Source organism: Hemicordylus capensis, chromosome 2 (genome assembly GCF_027244095.1).
Source record: "Hemicordylus capensis ecotype Gifberg chromosome 2, rHemCap1.1.pri, whole genome shotgun sequence".
Classification (NCBI taxonomy): domain Eukaryota; kingdom Metazoa; phylum Chordata; class Lepidosauria; order Squamata; family Cordylidae; genus Hemicordylus; species Hemicordylus capensis.
The window spans coordinates 271,083,465-271,108,003 of NC_069658.1; the positions used below are offsets into that span (position 1 = coordinate 271,083,465).

Here is a 24,539-nt window from a genome sequence, read left to right on the forward strand (position 1 = left end):
AGGCAGATAGAAGCAGGAGGAGGATAGAACTACCAAGGTGGAAGCATGTTGGAAGAGGAGGGAGCAAGTAGGCTGTGGGGACCGGAGACGCTACTGTTGCCACTGCCTGGCGGGCTTGGTGGTCCTCTTCCATAGGCTTCCCTAGATGAGGCAGGCAGATAGAAGCAGGAGGAGGATAGAGCTACCAAGGTGGAAGCATGTTGGAAGAGGAGGGAGCAAGTAGGCTGTGGGGATCGGAGACGCTACTGTTGCCACTGCCTGGCGGGCCTGCCTGGGCATCTTGTGCAGGCTGCAGCAGGGTAAAGGCAAGGCAGGGGGACTCAGTGAAGAATCTCTGACCAAAATGAGTTCAAAGCTGAGACATGGGCTTCAGACTGAGGAAGGGGAGGGAGGAGGCATCCCAGACTGTTCTTGATGAGGAGCCATTAGCCTTCAGGTGGGAGTTGGACAGGGGGTGAATGTGAGGGAGAAACAGCCTTTGTTAGTCAGTCGGATCTTGCGCCTCAGGGCAGCTTGCCTGCCTTCCTGCTCTCGCTCTGGCCTGTTCCTTCCCTCTTGCAGGCAGTTGCTGAAGTGGGGAGGCAAGCCATTATAGCATGTGCTTTGTATGCATATGGTCCTAGGTTCAGGCCTTGGATCTCCAGCTCTGGCTGGGAAAACTTCTGTCTGAAATTCTGGAAAGCCACTGCCATTCTGTGTAGCCGGTACTGGACTAGATGATCTGAGTCATTCCAAGCTATGCATATGCATGAGCTGGGGGTCCCTTGATGTCAATAAGCTGCTTTTCCAGAACAGCAATGCTCTGTTCTTTTCCAGAGCAGTTGGTGACATCCAGAGCAATGAACTGCTTGTGGAAGCACATAACTTTTGCACTAGCTAGTAGTGCAGGTTTGGAGCTTGCATTCTAAACTAGTGTAATGCTACTGCAAGCACACATGTGGCATCTCATTTGTTCCAATGTGAACTTCTGTGAAAGAGCACTGTAGCGCAATAATGCTCTTGTGCAATCACCATTTTTAGCTCAACTAAGCCATCCTCTTGCACTAACAAAACACTGCTCATACTGCATGGGGTTCCTTGCTCTGCACGCTGGCCAGTGTTTTCTATAAGTGGACTGTGAGGTCATTCACACAATCAAAAACTGAGTTCTATACGGGTTTGGAAGCTGAGTGCTCTCAGTTTTTGCTTGTGTGGAAGTAGGGCAAGAGAAAAACCTGTGTAATAGTGATTGTGTGGAAGCAAGGTAGGAGGGAAAGCTTCCCAGGTTTTCCTCCTATCTTGCTTCCACGCAGACACCTTTTTGATTGTGTGAATGACCTCTCCTTTTACTCTATTCCAATGGCTGGATGGTAAATTCTAAACTACAGGTGACCACATCCCATGTGAGCTGCTGTAGCTCAGAGATCAGAGTAATGGACTTGCACTGGAAAGATGTAGGTTCCAGCTACATGAGCAAGTGTCATGGTTTCAACTCTTCATCTGTAAAATGGGAACTCTATTGGCCTGCTGTTGGGAAGATACATGCAAACCTCATTACTCGCGGGGGTTTTGTTCCCTGCCTACTACCACGAGTAACAAGGCATTATGCCTATGAGAAAAGGGGACTAGGTTCCAGAATGGACCAAAAAGGGTGGGGGGGACATGAAAAAAGCAAAAAAGAAAAGAGAAAATAATTGAAAGTGTTTACTATACTGTGCTCCCATGTGCTCAGGGAGCCCCCACAATCTGCAAAATGCCCCCCCAAACCACGAAAAATTGCCAGGAAAATGTTTTTGGTGGGGTTTAAAAAAAAATGAGCCACAAAATGGCTCTTCCTGAGCTCCTCCTGACAAAATGGCGGCCCAAAGTTACTTCTGCAGTCATGTCTGGTCCTCTAGGAACCGCAGATACTAATTTGAACCAGATACAATTGAAATTCTTTGGGTGGATAATAGTGGACTGAACAGCTTTTAAATTCCAGCTTACCTTGGTTGTCGTGAGTTCCATCCAAGGACCAAGAGATAATAGTTATTGCCTTTTCCAAGTTAAGTGTTTTTAAAATTTTGCTATTTTCAATTATCCGCTAGAGAAATCAGAAGAACTTTATTTTCCCCACAGCTGATGACCTAGACTGCACCCTAGCAACTTTCAGTCAGAATTCACTTTCAACTTTCTGTCATAATTTCAATCATAATATAACTCCATCTATTAAAATTAACTTTAATATTTAATTAATAGAGAATAGGTATGAGAGAGGTAGCCACTTTCCAGTAAGCCTTTCAAAGCAGCCGGTTAGAGAGTATGCTGCTGGTGAAATAGGCATGAAGCTCACTCACTCCTTCCTTCCTTTCCTTCCTTCCTTCCTTCTCTATTGAAGATCACTTAATGCAAATTAATGACATCTTAAGAGTCATTAATTATCTTGCCATTCACTCTTTGGCTGTCCTTACTGAGGAGTTTTTCAGCTCTTTTCTTCACTGGCTTGGAGGAGTAGAGTCCCAACCTATATTAGTTATTGTGAGGACAAAGGCAGGAAACAGAAGGTGTTTCAGATAACTATAGAATATATTCCTTTCTCTCTCTCTCTCTCTCTCTCTCTCTCTCTCTCTTTGCTTTTGAGTATATTATGTTTAGTAATAGTGGTAGAGGATACGGGTGAAACATAATTTTCAAAGTGCAGAAGAGGAAATTACTGAGAATTTCCAGTTTGTAACGGGAGCAGGGAAGGAAGGAAGGAGAAAGAATGTATAAGTCAAAGTTGAGAAGTTGGAATGGGGATAGGGCTGGAAGTTAGAGATTGTTTACTAACTCAGTGGCAGAGAATCTGCTTTGCATGCAGAAGGACCCTGGTTTAATCTCTAGCCTTTCAGGTAGGGCTTGGGAAGACCCTCTTCTGACCTTGGAGAGAGCTACTGCCAGTCATTATAGAAAATACTCAGCTAGATCTGACTTTGTCTGACTTGGAATAGAGCAATTTCATATGTTCTGTATATGTCTGGATACCCATCAGGCACAAATACACATAGGATGCTCAGATGGGGGCAGAACCTATATTGTAGCAATCATGGAGTGACACCAAAACAGTTCCTCAGACCTATGGCCTATGCTCTTGCCATTCTAGGGAAAACTTCTAGGTTTGTATGTGTGTTATACTTTATTATGGCCACCGCCCCAACAAACACCCTTATTTATTTATTTATTTAAAACATTTGTACCCTGCCCCTCCAGTACATTACTGCTTGGGACGGCTCACAACATTTATAAAACAGTTAAAGTATAAAATCAGACTAATAAAATTAACAAAATTAAACAAGTTAAAAATCCAAGTTAAACCACAATCAAAATTAGCTTTTAGATATCCAAATTAAAATCTTAAAGCTAAAAACTAAGAACTATAAAAACTTCTAACAAATTATAAGAATTATTAAAAAGGTACAGAACATAGTAAAGATGATACAAATAGTACAAAACATAATATCAGGGTCTTCATAATAATACTGATAACTTAAACCAACTCAGACCTAATCCTACATGGGGCCGCACAAAATTTGGCTACACACAGTGTTTTAGGTGTACAGCAATCGGCTAACAAAAAAGATGTATATCCATCTTTCATTCTAGGAGGAGTATTTGACAAGAGGGGGGGAAATGAGAAGTATGAATATCTCTATAAAATGAACATTGTAGAAGAACGTGAGTCACAGTCCCAGCACCCTGCCCACAGGGACAGATCTGGTTGGTAGTAGGGATTTTATGATACGTGCCCTCCAGTACAGCAGATGGAAGTGCATTAAATTGTGTAAGGGAAAAAGCCCTTCTCTGGGATAGGGTTGTTAAGCTCATAAATAGTGGGCTGGTTTAGGATAATTTGCAACACTACCAAGGAAGTTTCTTGCAGAGATTTGTGCCAAATTGCTCTTCTTTTCAGTGTCTGCTATACGTTGTTTTATAAGCCCTTTAGCAGCAACACGATCCAAAGGCATTAAAGCTTGAGGGGAGAATCCATGTTTGCCCAACATATCATAGAGTCGTTTATACCCGCTAGATTGAAAGCTATTTTCTAAAATGAGAGTGGGGGTAGTCCTTTGGGAAACTTCTAGGTTTTCATTCTTCAAAATAGATAATGAAGGCCTTGTGAATAATTGTATTAGGAATTGCACAGATATTGATTCTTCTTTACTATTAGAACATAAGAACAGCCCTGCTGGATCAGGCCCAAGGCCTTCTTAAGATACAGTGACCAGAACGGCATACAGTACTGCAAATGTAGCGGCACCATAAATTTGTATGAGGGCATTGTAATATTCACATTTTTATTTTCAACCCCCTTCCTAATGATACCTAGGATGGAATTTGCCTTTTTCACTGAGTAATTTGCCTTTTTAACAGCTGCCTCACACTGAGTCGACACTTTCTCTTTTTTTAGAAATTAAATTTTTATTGATTTTGACAATGTTCTTATTAACATGCACAACAAATTAAAAAATATGGACTTCCCGCTCACACCTCTTCGTGAATCATCAACTATAAAATTTACTTTTGCTATAATAATAATTCAAAACATAGATTTAAACCTTACAAACACAATTTTAATCTACCCAACCTGCTATTATTACTAAATTTCAAACCCTGCTGTAAAATCCATAGTAGGAAAATAGTTCTTTAGATACAACAAGAATGGTTTCCAATCTTCTTTAAAGCATTCTAAATTTTGATCTCTTATCAATACTGTAAGTTTTGCCATCTCCGCATATTCCAAAAATTTTATCAGCCAATCTTCTTTTGAAGGGAGTTCATTGCTCTTCCATTTCTGTGCATATATTGTTCTGGCAGCCGTGGAAGCGTACATTAAAAATGTTAAATCAGTTGTAGAAAATACTCCTTGTGTTATTCCCAGCAGGAAGGATTCTGGTTTCTTAGGAAATGTCCTTTTAAATATTTTCTTTAACTCATTATATATCATATCTGAATAGGCCTTAGCCTTCCTACAAGTCCACCACATATGGAAAAAGGTACCTTCAGAGTGTCCACATTTCCAACAATTTTTTGAAACATTTTTATACATTAATGCCAATTTTTTTGGTGTCAAATACCATCTATACATCATTTTATAATAATTTTCTTTTAAACATAACATGCTGTAAATTTTAAATCAGTTTTCCATAATTTTTCCCAGGCTGCCATTTCTATATTACACCCCACATCTTGAGCCCACTTTACCATAGTCGTTTTAACCACTTCATCTCTTGTCTCCTCCAAAAGCAAAAGCTTGTACATTTTAGAAACTAACTTTTCATCATTTTCACATAGTTCCTTCTCAAATCTCGACATCTGATCTTCAAATCCAACTTTAAGATCCTTCTTATACTTTTCATTTAGCTGGTGGTACTGAAACCAATCTCTAACCAAGTTTTGAACTTCAGTTAAACTCTTTAACTTACAATCCTTTTCTTGAAAATATAACAAATCCCTATAAGTACCCCATTACAATTGCATATTTACTTCTTTACGTGTTAAAGCTTCAGTCGGAGATACCCATAACGGAGTTTTAGGTTCCAGCCAATTTTTATATTTTAACAATACCCTCATTAAACTCCTTCTCACATAATGATTCAGAAAGTCTTTATGTATTTTACTTTTTTCATACCACAAATATGAATGCCATCCAAACCTTCTATCAAATCCCTCCAAATCAAGTATTCTAGGATTTCTTAATGTTATCCATTCTTTTAACCACGTCAAACAAACAGCATCAAAATACAACCTTAAGTCTGGTAGGGTAAGACCACCTCGCTCTTTCCTTTGCATCTGTTAAATTCTTAAAATTAATTCTTGGTCTTTTCCCTTGCCAAACAAACTTAGTATATCCTTCTGCCATTGCTTAAAACAAGTTAAAGTGTTGATTATAGGAATAGTCTGAAAGAGAAATAACATTTTAGGCAGGACATTCATTTTCACCACTGAGATTCTTCCCATTAAAGACAAATTCATATTAGACCATCTTTGTAAATCAATTTGCACTGAATTCCATATTTTGACATAATTATTTGTAAACAACAAAGAATTGTTGTTTGTCAGCCAGACCCCCAGATATTTGATTTTCTTCTCCACTTTCAACTCACTTATTTCAGATAGTCTGTCCTTAGATTTCTGATCCATATTTTTAATCAGAACCTTCGTTTTTGTCTTGTTTATGTAAAATCCAGCCAATTGGCCAAATTGTTCTATTTTTCCCAAGAGTCTTTCAATCTTGTCCATTGGATTTTCTAAAAAGAACACAACATCATCCGCAAAGGCTCTCAATTTGTAGTCTTGTTTCCCAATTTTGGGGCCTTGTAATTCATCATCTTCTCTAATACTTCTACAAAGCACTTCTAGGACTAATATAAAAAGCAATGGGGAAAGTGGACATCCTTGTCTAGTCCCTTTTTATATTTTACAATTATCTGATAGTTCCCGATTTACAATGATCTTAGCATATTGCTCCGAATAAATTGTCTTTATTCCCCTAATAAAATTAATGCCAGCGCCCATTACATCTAATAGTCTCCACCTGAGTCGACACTTTCAACGAGCTGTGTACCACGACCCAAAGATCTGTCTCCTGGTCAGTCACTGACAACTCAGACCCCATCAGTGTGTATGTGAAGCCGGTTTTTTTTGCTCCAATATGCATCACTTTACATTTGCTTACATTGAACTGCATTTGTGGTTTTGTCGCTCACTCACCCAGTTTGGAGAGATTCTTTTGGAGCGCCACACAATCTGGCTTGGATTTCATACCCTAAATAGTTTAGTGTCATCTGCAAATTTGGCCACTTTACTGCTTACCCCATCTTCTAGCACTTCTTACCTCAACTTCGAGCACTGGTCCCGATACAGATCGCTGGCCATGGCGGTGGGGGGGACCTTACTTCTTACTTCCCTCCATTGTGAAAACTGTCCATTGATTCCTACCCTCTGTTTCCTCTGCTTCAACCAGTTAGCAATCCACACATGTCCCCTTATCCCATGGCTGCTAGATTTACTCAAGAGCCTTTGGTGGGGCACTTTGTCAAAAGCTTTTTGCAAGTCCAAGCAGTGTTCCCTCCAAGGTGTGCACACATGTTTGTGCTCACAAGTTTTTTAATGTCCACTCAGTAAATTTTAGATCCCACTCAGGTTGAATCAGGAAGACCCCACTCTGAATGCATGTGCGCACACACTGCCTTGATACCTCTGCCCAGAACAAAACTCATTTCGCACATAGATGAAAAAAAATTAGAGAGAACACTGAGCCAAGTATACTATGTCAACTGGATCACCTTTATCTACCTTTATCTCTTTTCTGCCATGTGTGAGAATGAACTGTGGTGTTTTGCTCACAACCTCTGTGAATTTCCCTTCTCTGGAGAGGGCAAATGAGCCCCATTGGAATTCTAAGGAAGTTTTAACCACTGCACTTGCAAATATTTCTTTGATTTAAAACTAGCCTGGCCATTCTGCTCTAAGAGGTCACTTTATGCTCTAACCTGCAATAGTTCTACTTAGCCTATTGAGATGTCACTGCATTCTCCATAGAAAAAAGCTAGTTTATTTCTCCCCATCGGCAAATTTTCCTATTGGCAAGGCACAACAGGATATGCTTAAACCTCATTGTCAACATTAACAATTAAAAATATTTTTTCCTCTCACAATCCTAAAAGAAATTCCTGTATTCCAATGCTGTTTGTTTACACCCAGTTTTGAAAAGAATGTCTATACCTTGAACAACTACTTGACTGTAGTAGGGAGACGATTAAGTATAGATTCTCCTAGTCCTGGGGCATAGCGATGAGTGAAGCCTCACTTGCTGCCTTCTCATACTGTACCGTCATTAAAGGTGGTGCACGTCAGGACTGGAGACCTTAATTTGGGCAGAAAACTGCTGCGGGATATTGAAGATATAGAATAATAGTGGTTTCACATAGCAACAAAACACCAAATTACCATCTAGCTAGGAATTCTTAAAGCCTTACAGACTAGGTAGATTGAATACGAAATCTCTGGCATTTTAATGCACATTTCAAGAGAAGAAAAATAGGGTCCATGTCTATATTTTGCAGGTTTCTGCATGGCCATGAACCTCATCTATTATAAATACCGAGAATATATATTGGATATATTCTCACTTTGAGATAACTTGCCAGGTTGACTATTTGCAGGGCAAACAAATGCAATCAAACACTAAAGCTTCAAGGAGATTAGAGAGGTCTGAACTATATCAACAGCTTGAAATCGGCTCATTCAACAAAATTTTGACAGTATCGCACTGGCTAAACAAACATACCAATGGTGCACTCCTCACATGTTGCATCATATTCTATTAACTCATGTTGTGAGTGTGTATGTGTGTGTATTGTGCAGATTTTGCAGTGGTTCTTGCTCCTTATGGGGAAAGAAGCAGATACCTGTAGATGTTGCCAAACTGGGCTAGGGCAGCTATAAAGTATAATTTTGGAATTTGTCAGCTGATTAGAAAAATTTGCTTTGAACCTATCTCCATGCACATTCAGTCCCAGCTTCAAATTCTGGTTTATTTAGAAGCTCTGGCTAAAGCAAGCCAGGATCACCCCGTTTGCACCTCATGACAGATCCTGGCTTGTCCTAAGCCAGGATCAGAAGTAGAATCCTTCCTCTCCTCCTGCACAAAAAGTGGGGAAGTGCACAGACTCGCTCAAGACAAGGCAGTGCTACACAGAATCAGGATTCTATCCTGGCTCCACGTGATTTCTGAATCAGACTTGTAACCAAAGATCTTGATGTGAAAACTGTTTCCAGAGGGTAGGGGACCCTCCACAACAGGAGGGTAGATTTACTTACTTACTTACTTACTTAATTTCTATACCGCCTTTCCAAAAATGGCTCAGAGTGGTTTATTCAGAGAAATAATAAATACATAAGGTGGAAATACATATGGTTGTGGAAAATGGGAAACACTCCTTCCTGTGCATGAGTGGAAATTTCTGTATGAGATCTTGGATCCAAGGCTCTATTTAGAAAAGAATAAGAGAGAGCACGTATAAGTAAACATACTTGAAATAATTTGCAAAAACAATACTGGGTTAAGGAAGTGTCTGACAAGCACTGCAGGTCTCAAGGAAACTGTTACTGCTTTTCTGCACCATCCTGCAGCAAGATAGAGCAGGGAATAGTGGCATTAAAGCCAGGCTGTAAGTTGTGGCTGTGGAGGATGGGCTAGTTATTGTGGGATATCCGGAGGTTGGGATACATCGTCCCAGCCTCTGCAGATCTGTGCTGCAGCACGCAGTGTCAAATGTCTGGGAGAGCAGTCTGCTCTCCTAGTAACAGGCCAATGCTCGTCTTGGGGAAAGATGAGTTTGACCAGCCTTACCCCACTCACCTGGTCTTGTGAACAATCTCTCTGTTTTGTCTGTACTGGGTGGGGTTGGATTACTCAAACTCCCTTGTTGTTGAGATGCAACAGAATGGCCCACTTTGCCAACAGTTGCCCATTGTGTGTCTGCCTGAGTTGCTGCCTTTGAGCCTGCCTGCTTCCAAAGTAGACGCAGAGATAGAAGAACAGGAGGTGAGTTTCACTTAGATAATTCCTACTTAGGAAGCTGCCTTATACAGAGTCAGACTATTGGTCTATCTAGCTTAGTACTGAATATACTGACAAGCAGCACTCTAGGGTTTCATACAGATATTTCCCAGGGATTGAACCTGTGTATTTTGTGAGCAAAGCAGATGCTCTTCCACTGAGCTGCAGTCCTTCCAGTTATTTGAAAAATAGGCCATTTTTGAGTGTGAGAGTGACATCTGCCTCCCATTTTAACTTGGGGAGAAAAAAATGTATTTCACTTCTCAGGAGCTTGTGAGAAAGCCTCTGCAATCTACAGGCTTCTCCCTGCCTCACACCTTCTCTTTCACATGTGAGAGGAAGCAAGGGGAAATGTTTTGCGTTTGTTTTACACCACAGTTCTGCATTATGTCTGAAATCAGGAGCTGTTGCTTGCCTCAAACTACAGTCAGGGGGGCAAATAAACGGTCAAACTGTGGTTTCAGATCCTGGTTTCCCTCCTATCTGTAGTTTGATGTAAAACACAGTTCTCAAATTCAGACATAACATGGAACTGTGATTTACTTTAAAGTAGAAATACATGCTTTTCTTTTCTTTGCATGCGAAACATGAGGACGGATACCATTCTATGTCTTTTATAGGCTCATTCACATGGAGGTAATCATGGTTTCCTATTATGTCTGAACTGGGCCACTTTAGAGCAAATCATTTGACTAGAGCTACATGATCACAGTGTTGTCTGAGTAGGTAGTCTAATATGTGTTGGTAATAAATGATAGTCATCTGTCAGTGAGACCCAAGTGAGTCTTGAAGCTACTGGAGTGTCTGTGATTTCAAACACCTCAGTGAGATGTCATGAAGGTTTAAGATTAAAGAAGCAGTTCCTTGGTGACATACTTCCAGGAACATGTGACTTCCTCACATGAATGGTTAGGTTTACCTTGCACCCTGCTGCGAGGAGGTCAGAAAGGGGAGATGACAGATGTAAAGCAATGAGACCCTAGGGGATTTAAGTCAGAAAACTGAACATGTCTCAGCCTAGGTTGACATAGTTAATCTGAAGTAAGTAGCTTCTCACAGGAAGTATATGTGGCAAACACTTGAAATCAGAGTCAACAATCCTTCAAAATCAACCTGGACTCTTTGAGCTGCCATGTCCCTCTCAAAGCATTAAGGACCAGAGCACCTACATGTCCAAAAGCATCATCTATAATATAAAGCTGTTTGGACCTCACTGACTGACTGGCTGAATGAGAGACATGAAACTCTCAGACCAAACCAAAAAAGGCAGAAACATGCAGTTTTCACCCAGACCACCAAAAAAAATCCCAGATCCTGGGATTTGGAGAATAAATGCATTATGTTCCTGGAAAAAATGGAAAACGTTTCCATTGGAAACAATTAGGAACGAGACTTAATCAATCTGCATGAAAACTATGGTCACAGGTCCCTGGAGGCTGTCTTGCAAACTGCAAGCCCTTTACTACACATATATTTATAAATATAAAGCTGCTTGGATCTCACGGACTGATGGACTCACTTACTGACATGAAACTCCCAGACCAAACCACAAAAGATAGAAACATGTTTTTGCAGGTAGGTTCCAGACTTTGCCCAGACTACAAAAAAATTCCAAACCCCAGAAAAACTTTGTTAATGCCCTGGGAAATGTAGAAAAACTCTCCCATTGGAAAACATGGGGAATGAGACCTCATCGACAGGAACAGAAACATAGTGACAGCCGTTCCAAGAGGGCAGCGAGGGTGTGGGGAAACACCTGGGGAAATAGTGAACGTTGCTTCTGCTGGCACCCAGGATCCTGCAGGAAGGAAGCCCAAGAGGCCAATGGGTTCCTGCAGGGAAGCTGCCCTGCCTAATCTACCCTCCATGGATGTCTGTCCGATGCTAATTTGAGTGCACAGCATGGCACTGGACTGCTGTGCTGACCACTCAGATGGCCGCTGCACATGTGTGGCGGCCAGCTGAGCAGTGGGGGGTGGGAGGCCTCTCTGTGGGATCCTGTCAGCCTCCCAGGCTTCCTGCAGAATGGCCGGTGCCAGCAGCATTGATGTTTGCTGTTTTTAACAGGTATTTCCCCCTGGAACTGCTGCTTTCCACTGGTGGAAAGCTTTCAAATTGCAAGCCCTTTACTAGTGATACATTCAGAACTCTACAGATTTCTAAAATGTATGCTGTTAATTCTTTTCATCTTTTAACCATGTATTCCAGTAGTAAAAACCACCTTCTCTAGATTTCCAAGTAATAGCCAACTGTGTGAAGTCAAGTAAATCACATGCATTCCCTATTAAAATCCATTCTACCACATAAAAGTACTAAAAATGAACCTACATTACTAGAGGTAAATAAGAAGAAACTCTTCAGGTAGTTTCAGCAGTAAAACCTGATTTCTTGTTTTAAGAGCTTGTGGCATTCCAGCTATATACTGCAACCTGATATCCTTTTAAAAAGTTAAGCAAACTTGTGAAAGAGCATGTCAGCGTGTTGATTAGATAAAAAGTCCTGTGGAACTCCAAAAGACTCCTTTATGTTTATTCCAACAAAACAATAAAAAAGGGTTTTGCGTTGCATATTCTGCATCTCCTAGAATATGCAACATTACAAGTGTTTGTGCTTCTATAATTAGACCCTGGTGTAAAAAAAATCCCAAACCTTGGTTTTTGTATCTAGCCATTTGTTGAAATTATCATTTGTCCTTCTGAAAAAATGGACCATAAGTACTATATGTGGTGGTAGTAAGCAGGTGAGGAAAGAGAAGGCTAAAATAAAAATCAGAGCATTACGCCCTTCTATTGTATCACTTGGGTGGCTGAAAAGAATAGGCTTCTGCTGTAAGACAGAGCTGAATTGCTGACAGTGAGTTTCACGTTCGTATTTGCTGTAGCTGTAACTCTCTCTTTCAGACTAGAAGGTACTAGTAATTATGAACAATTGGCTTTTTATAATGAACGGACAATTGCCTACGTAAAAGGTAAATCCACAAAGGGGCTTGTGAGGAACTGAATGGATGTAATGTAATATGTGTATGTTATCTATCATATACATTCCCCTCTCCTAATCTGATCTGTCCTGTTTTATCTTGTTTAATGCAAATATTTTTTTCTCCTTTTGGTGATCTACTTAAAGCTCATGTTCTAGTATGATCTTCAGTGAGTTCAAATGCCACACTAATCACATTATGTCAGTCAGTGGTTACATTTCTGGCATCGTAGTTTTTGGAATTGGTGTAGTATTTGCCTCTTTTACTGTATTACTACTTGAACCATGTTCAGAAACTCAGCATGGGGATAATGAATGTTCGTAGGAGGGACAGGAGACTCTGGATTCTAGGAGGATCGTAGGCTCTCCCTCACTGGAGATTTTTAAGCAGGGGCTGGAGAGTCATCTGTTGGGGATGCTCTAGCGCTGAATTTCATGTATTGAGCAGGAGTTGATGGCCTATGAGGTTCCATCCAACTCTATGATTCTCTGCTGTCCCAGAGAGTAGGTCTAATGGACTTACGTTACAAGATAATGTTTTGGTTGGAGAAACATCTTATGGGTAAGAACTGTTTGACAAAGGGACCAGTTACCTAAAGGGGTGGGATGGTCTCTTCTTCACTGGAGATCTTCAAGCAGAGGCTGAACAGCTACCTGTTGGAGCTTTACAAGCTCTGGAATTCCTGCCTCAAGCATGGTGTTGGATGAGATGTTCTACAAGGGCCCTCTCCAACTCAGTGGTTCTGTTGTTTTAGGTATGGGTTTATTCTACTGTTCAGCTGCCACCTATGCCTCAACTGCAGATATCCATGCTTGCAGTTGGGGTAGAGGTGGTGGCTGAATAGTAGAACAGTTCATTTGTTAGCCTTGATAGATTGCTGGCTGTACTGTAAGAGCTGGCAGTCAGAGAGTAGCATGTGTGTATTTTCCATGAGCCATAATCCAGGGATAATTCACCAGAGCAGGAGAGAAGTCCACCAACTGTTAGTAAATTTAATTATCTCTTCCTCTCCTCCTGTCTAGACTCTGTAAGAGATTAAGGAAGACCCCCCCCACCCCCGCTCCATTCCTTCTTATTAACATGAGAAATGACTTTGCTGTCAGTGAGGAGTAATGAGGATGGAATCAGTACACAGTTACTTGTGTCAAGTCCTAGTTGTGGGAAATGGTGTGTGTTTCTTTTTGTTTGTGTATTTGGTTGATTCCAACTCAGTTCTCTTAGAGTGATATTTGTGCTGGTGGGAGCCTTTTAGGCACTTAGGGGTGTATGTGTGGATGTTGACTCATTTATCTAAAAAGAAAATTCTGACCTCATCACACTTCTTGAACAGATTACTGCCAAGCACAAGCATTCAAAGACCATGCAGTTGGATTCGAAATAATGGATTTCCTTTAAAGATTATAATTTTATTAAAACACTATTTCCCCCCTTTAGTTCTTTCCAAGTGCTTCGAATCTTGTGATGTTTGTCCAAATTTCATCATGCTTTTCTGTGATTAAAATCTCTTGGCATTTTGCTTCCTTAGTTGCAGGACTAACTTTGCACTTTACGCCTTGATTTCTTTGCAAAAAGCACACACACAAAGACCCCATGTATCTGTCTACATGTAATAAATCACAAGCACCATATGTTGAGATTACCATATCACATCAGGGGTAAGACTCTGAAATTCAGTACAGTCACCATAAGGGACTTTGAAACATAACAGCCTTGCTGGATCAGAACAAAGTTCCATTTAGTTTGGCATCCTGTGGACCACAGTGGCTAAGTAAGTGCTTCCAGGAAGCCCACCAGCAGAGCATGAAGGCAATAGCCCTGCTCTGTTCTTTTTGTTTGTCCCTTAGCAGTTGGTTTTCAGTGGTGTACTATGTCTAAATATGGAGGTATCATTCATCTATCCTATCTAGCGGTTGATATTTCATGAATTAGCCTGAGGTGTGGCCTCTCTCCTTTCCTCTGGGGTGCGGGCTTGCCTTTGATTATCACATTCTGTGGTGATTTGTACCCTTTTTTCTACAAGTCCCTAAGGATCTTTCCCATTCCATGGCCAAAGCAAGATAGGACATTGTTTCAAATCCAGAGCTCCACACATTTTTCTCCAGGTGCGGATTAATGCAGAGGCAGAGGAGGCATCTGCCTACAGCGCCAGAATAGCTCCAGGGAGTGGAAGTGAGGGGAATGTTCCCCCTTTTACTTTGATTTGAAATAAAGCCGTGGTGGCGGCAGTAGCTGCAGGGAATGGGGGGCAAGGGGAAAGTTCCCCCTTTTACTTTGATTTGGGGAGAAAGCCACGGCGGTGACAGTAGCTGCGGGGGCTGGACACCAGGCGAGGGGAAAGTTCTCCCTTTTGCCCCTAAAGATTGCTGGTGGTGGGATGGGGTGCAGCGGTGGTGGCTGCCTGCAGCTGCAGGGAGAGAGAGGGGGCAAGCACGGAGGGAAAATTCACAGTGCCACTTTTTTTTTTAAACCTCTAAGCCCACTGTGCAGGCGGCAGTGGCGACCTCCCTTCAAGTTAGGTGGGAGAGGCCTTGTGCACAGATGTAGACTTGCATTTAAGATGATCTCACATCACAGGAAGTGTGTATATTGGCAGTGCCTTCTGTTGTAGCCTTTTCTGTTGTGCACTGCAAGTTTGTTGCATTGTGACACACTGTGCACAGGTCTACAGCCCAGCAGCTGCAGTGAAGCCTCAGCTGAACCGCTTGGCGACTGTCTATCTCCAGTTAAGTGGCTTATGCCACTTGGCAAGGAGGAGGGGAAAAATACATATTTCAAGGACTGGCATAATGCATTCATTTGGCCTCAATGATTTTGACATTTTGCCACTTCAGTATAATTTCCCTCTTTCAGTATCCTTTGTTGACTTCGAAATGTAGATGTCTTCGGCAATGTGCCTTTCCCCTCACTGCCTTAAAATGTTGTTTTAAATACTGGTTAGTGTATTCATTCTTTACAGTGCCAAACTGCCATGCTGAAATGAATGGTCATCTTCCATCTGTGATGGGAAAGAGCTTTGTTTATATTCCTGGACATACATCCAGAAATAATAGCAGTTGTTGCTTTCAGCATGACAAAGATGTTCCTTTCTAGTCAGACCATGTAACTTGAAATGTGAATTCATTTTTATGGTGTGTGTGTGTGTGTGTGTGTGTGTGTGTGTGTGTAAAATCGTGTTCTGTTTTTAAGTCCTGTCGAAGTCATTTTTGAGGGAGGCTTGTGTTTGGGTCTGTGGGATAGGGGTGTAATTCAGGACCAAATTTCTAAGAAGGAACATGATCATATAACTAGGGCTTTGCTTGCTCTTTTCTCTGCAACAGAACTCATTGCTAAAAAGCCATTCTGCTTTGACACTAAACAGTGACTTGACTCTTTAGTACTGGGAGAAAATGAAGCGAGTAGCAAGTCAGGTGCTGTCAGTGGACATTGTTTTTGCCCAAGCAAGAAGTGTGTATGCTTTTTTGTGGACCTTGGCCTACCTGTATAAGGGTTAAAGGTCAGCAACCAATGGTCCCTGGGTTAAATCCAGACCTGCTAGGACTGGGGACTGAATCTCCAGTTGCCAATTTTGAAGCAAAAGAGGTGCTGTGGTGAAAAAGTGTTATTGTGTGCTTAGCCAAAAGAGGTAGTGTGATGGTCACCAACTTGGATGGCTTTAAAAACTAATAAATAATAATGACTAATAGTAAATGAAAGACCTATCTTTCATGAACAATTCATGAAAGATAGGTCTTTCATTTACTATTAGTCATGATGATGGTATGGAGCCTCCATATTCATCTGGGATGGGCTGCAACAGAGCGAGAGGGTTATTGCTTTCATGCCCTACTTGTGGGCTTCCCAGAGGCATATGGTTGGCCATTATGAAACGTGGACCTTTGTTCTGATCCAGCAGTGCTGTTCTTATACAAGTCCAGCTGGCAATAGAATTTGCTGGCAGTTTTGGAGAGTGGGGAATTGAGGGGTTGCCTTGTGATTCCAGACCTTATTTTTAAAGCCTAGTGGCTGAGCAGCAGCCAGGTATGTGAAACTTCCCCATTAAATGAACTCATATTTGCTCTTTCCCCGGAGCTAATGGAAACAAATGTTGATGCTCCAACACTTGTGTAATTTGGCTGACATGCGGAGTTAAGAGAAGCTCTGTTTGCATTCTGTGTTCAGCTCTTGAACAATGAGTGTACACAGGTACAGTTATCCATGTTATGTTGAACATCCCCGTCTGTGCTATGTGTTTGAGGAGCCTCTACTCAGATTCACTTTTAAAATAAACCCAAAGACAACCATTCGCAGACAAGCATGTACAAGTGTGCAGACATCTGTACACTTGTACAACATAATGTCTAAATATTTATTTATTTATTATAGTAGTGCACCACTACAAATCTCCATCTCTGGACGGCTTACAGCAACATGTTTTATGTTTGTTTTAAATTAAAACAGCAATTAAAACCTCAAAAAATAATTTAAAACCACAAGTCTAGTTAAAAAGCTTGGGTGAATAAATGAGTCTTTAAAGACTTTATAAAAGTTGTCAGACATGGGGAGGCTCTTTTTTCAGCAGGGAGTGCATTCTAGAGTCTTGGGCAGTAACAGAGAAGGCCTGTCCCAGTGTAGCCACCAGACAAACCACTAAACTGCAGACAAACATCTCTGGATGATCTCAATGGACAATGGGGCTCATGGTGAAGAGGATGTCTTAAATACTCAGGCTCAAGCTGTTTAGGGCTTTATAGGTTATGACCAAAATATTGTATTTTGCCCAGAAACTTATTGGTAGCCAGTGTAGTTCTTTTAATATAGGAGTGATGTGGTCTCTTTGAGATGACCTAGAGACCAACCTGGCGGTATCATTCTGTACCAACTGTAGTTTCCGGATGATGTACAAAGGCAGCCCCACATAGATATTGCAGTAGTCAAGTCTGGAGGTTACCAGCATATGTACCACTATTTTAAGGGCATTTATCTGAAGAAATGTATACAGCCAGCGTATCAGCCAAAGCTGAGAGAAAGCACCTCTGGCCACCGCCTCAGCCTGAGATACCAGGGAGAGGGTTGGATCCAGAAGCACCCCCAGACTGCATACCTGTTCCTTCTGGGGAAGTGTGACCCTATCCAGAACTAGCAGATCAGAATAGTCGTCCAAGTTCCGACCCTGCACAATAAATACCTCCGTCTTAGTTGGATTCAGATTCAGTTTGTTATCCCTCATCCAGCCCTTCCAGGCAGTCATTTAGGGAGGTTATGCCTTTACCTGGTGATGTTGACATGAAGAAATAGATGTGGGTGTCATCAGCTTACTGATAACACCCTGCACCACATCTCCTGATGAGCTCTCCCAGAGAGAGCATTGGAGACAATATGGAGCTTGGAGGGACACCATATAAAAGTTCACGTTTTGAAGAACAACAGTCTCCAAGTGACAGCATCTGGAATCTTAGACAGATAGGCTTGGAGTTGAGAGAGGAAAACTGTGTACTGGACAAGTGTTCCTATTTTGTTGGCTATGGCTTTGAATAGATAGTTGAGAAAGGGATATGGTGTTGCAGAAATTTCAGCTTCTTTGTGCAAGTTTGTCTGCATGTGGTACCAAGAATTAAGTAACGTGTTTTCAAAATTTTCAAATTTGTGCCCAAATCAATATGTAGCCTTGGGCATATATTCAGATATGATACAATTTTATTCAAATTCCGGAGAGTTTTCTGCTAGTTTTTGGAAAGGACTGGAAGAATATATGGTGGCAAGAGCTGTCTATCTTCATTGGATAGACAGATGAACTTGTAGCAGTGGAGGCTATCACTTGTGGAAGCTGTGCTGGGCTTTTGAATGACATCATTTGAATCCTGCTTTGTGTTCACGAGGCTCGAGGCTGTGTGTTAACATTGCCAAGTGATTTCCCATCCAGGTACTGACCAGACCCAAACCTGCTTAGCTTCAGCCAAGGTTCTTCATCATGTGCCTTCACACCATTCCATAGGCATTGAAGACTGGCCAGTAGTAGTTCTGTACAACTTCTTCACCAGACTGTTCCAGCTTTTTGGTTTAACTTTAAGGGCTAGGGGTGTGTGTGTGTGTGTGTGAAGTTAAAATTACAACAGCGTTAAATGCACTGAATTAATTTTACTTCATGTGTAGAATTAATGCAGTTCTCTACTTTGCCTACTGGTCCAGAGATCTTAAAAGAAGAGTAACTAGTCTTAGATATAAAGTGTTAAGTTCTTAATCACCCTATCATATCTGTCTGAGAATATAGTATACATTAAAGTATCTTCTAGCACATAACTTTAATGTGAACATGTTAAAAAATTTAAGTTTGGTTAAGTAGGCAAAGTCTGTGAGCAGTGTCATCTATTCTGATAGGTGTTTGATGGCATTTAAAAGAGGAATTAGTTTCCAGCAGAGAAGTCTTGCATCCAAATACCTTGCACAGTAATTTTATGTCTATTTATATAAGTAGCTAAAAAAATTACCATAGCTGCTTACAGCTTTAAATGAATTTTAATATTATATTTATAACATTGATTTCTGTCCAGTGTGAATAATAGTATAGCAGGAGCACTCAAATACGTTTGTTTTTATTTTATTTTTTATTTAATATATTTATATATCATCCACTACTGAAGTCTCTAGGTGGTTTACAGCATAAAACAAACCAAGAATAAAGCAAACTAAGAATTTAACTGTTAAAACATAAAAACCAGATTAAAATATCAATTAAAACACCAACTAACTGGAGATAATCCATTAGGCTGACCAAGGCAGTCTCTCAACCCGATGGCCTTCCCGAAAGCTAGTTTGAAAGGGAACGAGGTAGTCAGTTTCCTCCAAGATTGCCTGGAGCTGAGAGGCCACCACCCTCTCAATCGCCTTTCCCAACCATGGAAGATTGGAGACAGGTCTATCATTGGTAACTCCGAGGGATCCAATGCAGGTTTCTTCAAGTAAGGTCTATCTATCTATCTATCTATCTATCTATCTATCTATCTATCTATCAATCAATCAAATTTATACCCCGCCCAAACTTACGTCTCTGGGCTGCTAGCCTCCTTAAGACAAGGAAGCATCCTGACCTCCTTCAGAGAAGCATTTATAATATGTACCAGAGCCCCTCTGATAGTACTTTTGCAGATGAAATAAGCCATGTTGAGCAGGGCCAAGAGAACAGGTGGTAGAATGTACAATCGGAAGCAGCTTGTCCACATCCTCACGAGTCACAAACAGACAGTGATCCACTCTAATCCCATTATTTATTATTTCTTTATTATTAATTTGATTTAGAGGAGTTGCTGGACACCTCCCTAGTAGACTGCAATAAATATGGAATCCAATTCTGCCTGAATATGAGAGACTTTATCCACAGAAAAAGTCATTAAAGATATCACAGTGGGTGATCAAAGGTTCCAAATTTGAGTTCAAGGGGGAGGGGGCACATACTAGCCATCTCACAACCCTCGACAACTCCACTGGACGTTAACGTGCGGAAGCAGTGCGGGCAGAAAAGAACTACTTCTTTGCCACCAGAAAAGCAGAGCATAAATGCCACCAGAGCATAAATCTTCAAATGTGCTCTTTGCTGTAATTAAAACTAGCTGATCCGGCGCAGAGCATCTGTGCCCCTAATTCTCCTTGTCTCTCCTCCCCATCTTCATTTCCTCCCTCCCTTCAGCCCCAGTCCGTTCTCCCCCTCCCATTCTGGTTTCCCTCGCCATCCAGCCTGCCCGGCACCTTCCTTTTCCACCCGCGGGCAACACGTTCCCTCACTGGCTGGCCTGGCCAGTGCTTTCTTTACCTGCTGGTCGGCCTGCCTGGCCAACACTTTCCCTCCCCGTCCGCCGGCAGTGCTTTCCCTCACTCGCAGGCCTAACTGGTGCTTTCCCTCCCTGCCCAGCAGCTGGCCGGCCGCCACCATTTTCTCTCCCCGTCCCCGTTGCTATCCAGGCAGTTGCTCGCAAACTCTTGCGAGAGCTGTCACACATGGGATTAGCGATGGTACACCTTGGAGAAATATATATAAAGATGCAAACACCCAACTTTAAAATGCTGGGGTGAATACAGTCTTGCAAACCAATTATATTCTAACCAGTTCCACTGAATTCAATGCAACCCATTTCCAAGTAAGTATTTATAGGACTGCAGGCTATGGCTACATGTACACTTACTGGGGGAAACACCACATTTTCTGAATCAACGTCCAGGATTGCTCTGTAAGACTGTCATCCTGTTACACATATGTGAAGGTAAGTCCCATTAAACTCAACAGGACTTACTTCAGAATAAACATGCATTGGATTGCATTGTAAATTGACTAGTATTTTGGGGGAGCACAGATATAGTGAGCAGAATTTTGCTACATGGATGTTTTGTGATTGGTGAAGTTGTGCTACATGTTTCTTAGCATCTTTAAACACTGCATAATTGTGATTATGTGTACACTTACCTAAGCGTATGATCCATTGAACTCAGTAGGACTTATTGGGAAACATGCACAGGATCAGGGTGCCTATCTCATTGATTTTAGTTGAAATGACTTATACTTTATTTTGTGGCTGGATCTTGGGAAAATGCATCTTCCCCGTATTTGCAGAATGCATGTTGAAAATTACCAAACCAAGTCAAGTACAAAAACCACACTTGATAAGAACATTGGCCCACACGTTGCACAGTATAATGTCGGTGGTGCTAATCCACCCATGCTGCTGTGGGTTTTTAGCGAAGTACCATTGGTCTTACACTTTTGCTAGTGCTTTTGGAGTGCAGGTGCAAAAGTGCAAGAGCACCGACACTTTGCTATGAGCTTGCAGCACTGTGGGTGGATTTGCTGCACCTGCATTACACCGCACAACATGTGGGCCAGTGATGCAGCAAGATTTATTCACTTTAGTTGTGAGGAACACTGCAGTACAGTTTCTGGGAAACACGGCTTCTAACAAAGTAGATCAGTGATCTTCACTGTTTTTCAAGCAGGGGCCACTTGGGCAAAAACAAAAAAACCCAACCCTCCAGTGTGTGAGCCGTGTCCCATCTCCGCACACTACTAAGCTGTTCTCAATAGTGGGGGAGCTCTGTGAGGAAAGTGCTGAGAAGGGCTACACTTCCCAGCACTCCATGCACACCTTCCAAGATGGTGCAGAGGATCCAGAGGACTCCATTTCCCTTAAAGGAGCTACACGTGTGCACACACGCACACATATATTCTGGGCACAGCACTGCATGTTGGGAATGGGTATCTCTGCATAGTGTCAGGGGATTGTGCAGAATATTTAGCTTCAGCTGTAGCTTTGCACAGAGCCAATAAACAATGAGCCAGGCAGCTGCACTTAGGGTTGATGGGGGCTGCCTCTGGCCCCCAATGAAGGACACTGATGTAGATGAATTATACTTGGTTGCTTTAGGGATATAGATTAATATTTCTTCCCTGATGTGCATAATTTTAGCATTTTACTAATTAACTTCAGTTAGACGATGATTCTGCGATGCTCTCACTCCCCCTTCCCGCCAGCCCTTTTGTTGACTTCTATAGACTGCCAAAAGGGTACATTGTTTCTAATATCTGGATGGGAAGAAGGCTTTCCAAAAATAATCTGGACTCCGCATCAGGTTTGCAAACTAGATTTTCAAGTACGATAAATGTCCTTTCCGTGTGATACTTTGTCTTCTAAAAATATCCTTGTAGGATGCAGTTTACAGTGCAGTTCCACTTCCAAATATTATAGTCTCCAGATTTGCTGGCTGTGGTACAGCTACATTAAGTGAAGAGGTTTCAGAAACAACTTAACAGAAAATAACCATGACATCTGCATAGTAATGGTTTGATCCTAATATGAGACAGACAAAACTACCAGATTTACTCAAATCGAAGATGACTCTGAGTTTGACTACCCCGACCCCCTTAAAAACTAGAGCCACCTAATCGCGCAGCGGGGAAGTAACTTGCCTAGGGAGCAAGAGGTTGGCGGTTCGAATCCCCACTGGTATGTTTCCCAGACTATGGTAAACACCTATGTTGGGCAGCAGCAATATAGGAAGATGCTGAAAGGCATTATCTCTTACTGTGTGGGAGATGGCAATGAGAAACCCCTCCTGTATTCTACCAAAGACAGCCACAGGGCTCTGTGCTCTCTGGGAGTCCACACTGACTCGATGACACACTTTACCTTAAAAGCTAGAGGTTAAATACAGGTTACCTGTATACAAAAGGAACAGGACTCTGATCTTAAGACAACCTCCTGATTTCTAATATCAAAAAAACTGGAGGAAAAATCTAGTCTTTGATTCAGGTAAATACAGTATATGAACTTTTATGAAGACAGAAGACAGATGTAGCAATAATTTGTAACCATATTGAAGGTGAGAATCAGTGTGATTAATGTTTTGGGGAGTTGGTATTGCTGTGCTCCTTATTTGGTGTGTCTTAAAGCAATTCTACACATCCTTACTTCTTGTCCTTAACAGCTTGGGACAGAGCTTGGGGACCTACTCACCATACACAAGAACCACTTAGCCCCTCTACTTATTCAGGGTGAAGAAGGCAGATGTTTTGAAATGGTCTTCCTTTCCCATCCTAGTATTGGATTGGGGGCTTTACTAGTCTGTCTACCTGAACTTGGCCCTGGCAGCTTCTCTTTGTTGCATGCTTCTTCCCTTAGATATGTTGATCATGGACTTGTTCTCACTAGAATTTAAAATAAATGTTGCTTCATGTTCCTTTAGTCAGTGTATTTGCAGCTTGTATGTGTAGTTTGCCATTTTTACAGGTATTCAAGAAATGACTACACATAGAAAGAAAATGGTGGCAGCAATTTGGCACTCAAACCTTGTATTAGTGTGTGTGTGCGCGCACACACGCACACACACACACACACACACAGGCATGTACTTGTGCATGCACAAGCTGCATTTGTGAAGGTCTCTGTTGTCTTTGTGTAGCTGGAGTGCATGTTGTTCTGGCTATCATGTGGATCTCATGCCTGCAGAACACTTCAGAACCTGGGGTTCTGGTGATAATTCCATTACATCCATAATACATAAGATGGATGAAGCATTATTTGCTCAGAAACACTATCTACTTGCCTGTGTTCTTTGTCTACTAATTATCAAATCAGGCATTCAGCAAGATGTTTCCCTGGTAATGTGAGTTATAAATTTTCGGTTGTACATAAACATGGAAATCAAACCTACAATCAATAGTAAATGTAACTGCGCATAGTAAGTACTCAGAGTAATACAGTTAATAAACTAAAAACCCTCTCAAATCCTTTACTTTTGGAGAGGAAGGGGAAATTTTTTGACTTGCTGAGTGTGAGGCCAAAAGTGTGAAGAATATGCATCATACTAGTGCCAGTCAGTGTTGATACCTTGAGATAATCTAAAATTGCCAGTGAAGGCTGAAGTAGCTGTATTGTATGGGGCTATTACCAGTATGCAGAACTTTAGTAGTCAGAAAGTCAGAGACCATAAAGATGATTGTGTTTTGGCCTCCCACCGGTGTAATGAAGGGCACTTTCGTTCCACACATTAATGTCTTCTATTGTTCATTCAGGTTCACTGACGTACTTGCAACTGAATTTCCCTAGGCTCTTAAGGCCATTTTCTCTCTCTTAGACAACTTCCTTCTCCAGCCACTTTTAGTTGCTCTTCCAGTGGATCCCATTCATACACCCATGATTTGCCACATCGGTGAACCATGGCTGGTTTTAGCTCTTCACTGGTTTAGTTCTGATTTGGTCCGCTCCTTTGCTTTGGCTTTTCAGAAGTCATAAACAGGATTAGACCAAATCCAGATGGCGAGAGTGAGAAGCATGAGGGCAGTAGTGGCTGCTGCCATCACCACGCTGATGTGCACGCAAATGTGATGAGTACTAAACACAATAAATGTAACTAACTGACCTGGCGCAGAGCATCTGCACCCCTCGTTCTCCCTGTCTCCCTCCTTCAGCCCCAGTTTGTTCTCCCACCACCACCAGCTTGTTCTCCATCAGTGGCCAGCCTGCCTGGCTCCACTTCTCC

At 41.7% G+C, this 24,539-nt stretch overlaps 1 protein-coding gene across 4 annotated transcripts in view; it reads left to right on the forward strand.

Moving 5' to 3' along the window:
* PTPRG (protein tyrosine phosphatase receptor type G) overlaps positions 1 to 24,539 on the forward strand; it is a 799,529-nt gene that overhangs the window by 63,386 nt on the left and 711,604 nt on the right. The gene's annotated exons all lie outside the window — the stretch shown is intronic.